A 2,982-nucleotide genomic window follows, 5' to 3' on the forward strand; every position below is an offset into this window, starting at 1 on the left:
TGGGCCATTTATTTTTCTGGAATTGAGCTGCATGAGCTGCTTGCATATTTTTGAAATTAATTCTTTTTCAGTTGCTTCACTTACTATTATTTTCTCCTATTCTGAAGGCTGTCTTTTCACATTGCTTATAGTTTCCTTTGTTGTGCAAAGACTTTTAAGTTTAATTAGGTCCCATTTGTTTATTTTTGCTTTTATTTCCATTACTCTGGGAGGAGGATCATAGAGGACCCTGCTGTAATTTATATCAGAGAGTGTTTTGCCTATGTCCTCTCTAGGATTTTTATGGTTTCTGGTCTTATATTTAGATCTTTAATCCACTTTAAGTTTATTTTCATGTATGGTGTTAGAAAGTGTTCTAGTTTCATTCTTTTACAAGTGGCTGACCAGTTTTCCCAGCACCATTTGTTAAAGAGATTGTCTTTTCTCTGTTGTATATTCTTGCCTTCTTTGTCAAAGATAAGGTATCCACAGGTGTGTGGATTTTTCTCTGGGCTTTCTATTTTATTCCATTGATCTATATTTCTGTCTTTGTGCCAGTACCATACTGTCTTGATGACTGTATCTCTCTCTTATCCCATCTCTAGAAAAGGATCTGCTCCAGCAGTGGGAGAAGCTTCTCTATCTTGGAGATCTGTGTCCAAGGTGGAGGACTCCTCCTCTGATAATAATCTCAAAGGTGGTGACCCTAAGAAGGAGGTAGGCCATGATTTTGACTCCTCTTTCCACCATTCGACAGTTATACTTCACTGGGCAGCCACACAGTTTTCCCCCATCTAGTTCTCAGACAGCATCAGCTACATCGTGGGGATCTTCAAACTCAACAAAAGCAAAGCTGGGAGGGTTCCAAGCAACCCAGACCCTTCAGAGTGGACGATAATTGTCAAAAGCTCGCTCCAATTCAGACTCATTACCTTTATTTCCAGGATTACCTACATAAACTTTACAGTCCAATGGATAGGAATCATGATACATTTAGAGATCTTAGGTTAGAAATGCGGAGGTACAAATCCATACAACCTAAGCTAACTTTTCCCAGTTTGTTCCCTTCCACCTGGCACTCCAGGATCCTCTCACACGCCCAACATCCATGAAATGTCGAACCAACTCCTCCTTGCCCTTATTTATATGTTATACATACAGGAGTCACATGATCTGATGGGCTCACCCAGTGAGAGGTGGAGGAGGTCGAGACATAATGACTGCAAGTGCTGTGAAAACTGAGGTTGCTAGGAGCATTCTCTGGTCATACCTCCTTGCCTGTGGAGATGGGTGGTGTCAGGCTTCTGGTTAGGCCTTCTGTTAGGCCCAGAGCTCCCTCAGGGTTAATCCCCACTTGATGACGTCCAAGTTCAGAAATCTTTTTAAATTAACTGCTTCAACTGTTTTATATGAGCTTACAGATGGAGGAAGGGATAAACGGGAATGATCATATATAAAAAATGAGTTAGAGCCAGGAAAGTAGTTTTTGATTAAAAACGTCAGGGAAAAGAGGGCTCTTTTAATTCTTAAGTCACCCACACACATACACAAGACACACATCTAAGAAAAACAAAAAGAGAGAGAGAAAGGAGGGCTATGCATGGTTAATTTACTTCATCAGTACAAGCTGAAATGTAAGCACAGCACAAGTTGAAGTGCACTGTTTTTCAAGAAGCTCTGTGACAAGATGTTGAAATGGAACATGCAGTAATGGTAAAAAACAAATGTCAGGGTCTTTCAACTGTGCTGCCTTCTCAGCAAGTGGCAGGCTAAGAGAGAGCACTTGAGTCCAGTGTTGCTGGCAGTGACAGAGGAGACCCAGTTTATTGCTATTTATTGTGCAGGCAGTAACGATGATGCTGGATGATTCACTCATGCTGTGGACAGAGAGTGGGCTTAGGGAAAGGAGAGGTGGTGTGTTGTGTGTGTATTTCCCATAAGACAATACCACCCCCGCACACTGAATTAATATAGATGTTTTACTTTTCTCTAAACCTAAAGGCAGTTTGGTTCCTTCTTTACTTTTCTCCCAAAGACAGACAGATAGACAAACAAAAACTGCAACAATCCCCACCCCAATAGCTACAAAATGAGTAACTATATCTGGACTTGTGCCTTTCAAGATGTCTCACAAATTGATTGCTCAAAAAGATGAGTTCTAACTGTGAGGCTGCAGAGAGATGTGGCCTTGAATTCCTAATGAGAAAATGCTGCAGTCTTCTTTCAGGCAAAACCTGCCTTGTATGCAGAATGAGGATCAGCAGCCTTTTCTCGTTCAAGTTCCCTACAGAAAGCAATTGAAAGTGAGGGAAGAGGAGCAATCAGTGTTAAGGGGTTTAGAAAGCAATTAACTCTTTCAGGTCCCAGAAACCTTAAAGCCTAATGTCTGATAATAATAGCTCTTTTGCTGTTGGCTCCTGGGCACAAAAGCCTTTCTGTGTCCCCCGTTTCTTATTTTCAAGAAATAGGCTTCATTCAGCCTATATGACCTTCCCTAAATCTCAAAGGGTAGGTTCAAACAGTTGCTAATCATGGGAGGGTGGGGATGGGCAACAAGAGAGGAGCAGTAAATAAACAATAGTGCAACCTTGGGGCAGGGTCCTGGTTCCCTTTGAAGGGATACACATAATATCTTTGAGCTATTTTGCAGATACTGAAACTGTGTGCTGCCCAAAAACACAGACCCAAGACCAGTTGGAACCAGGTTGATAATGCTGACTATTAATTACCATACCACCAGCAATCAAAAGAATATCCATGAGCTGATCATGCCCTCCTCTCTGAACCATTAGTATAAAGCTCCTCACTAACCCCTCCGGGTCAAGACACACAGTTTTGAGGGCATTAGATCACTGTGGTCCCCTTTGCCTAGCAAAGCAATCAGTTCAGTTCGGTTGCTCAGTCGGGTCCAACTCTTTGCAACCCCATGAATCACAGCATGCCAGGCCTCCCTGTCCATCACCAACTCCCAGAGTTCACTCAGACGCACATCCATCGAGTCAG

The 2,982-nt window shown here is 42.3% G+C and overlaps 1 pseudogene; it reads right to left on the reverse strand.

The window, feature by feature from the left end:
• Positions 1 to 972, reverse strand: part of LOC104997178 — a 4,874-nt pseudogene extending 3,902 nt beyond the window's left edge.
• Between the last annotated feature and the right edge of the window lie 2,010 nt (positions 973 to 2,982).

This window comes from Bison bison, unplaced genomic scaffold, assembly GCF_000754665.1.
Source record: "Bison bison bison isolate TAMUID 2011002044 unplaced genomic scaffold, Bison_UMD1.0 scf7180017851899, whole genome shotgun sequence".
Lineage (NCBI taxonomy): Eukaryota > Metazoa > Chordata > Mammalia > Artiodactyla > Bovidae > Bison > Bison bison.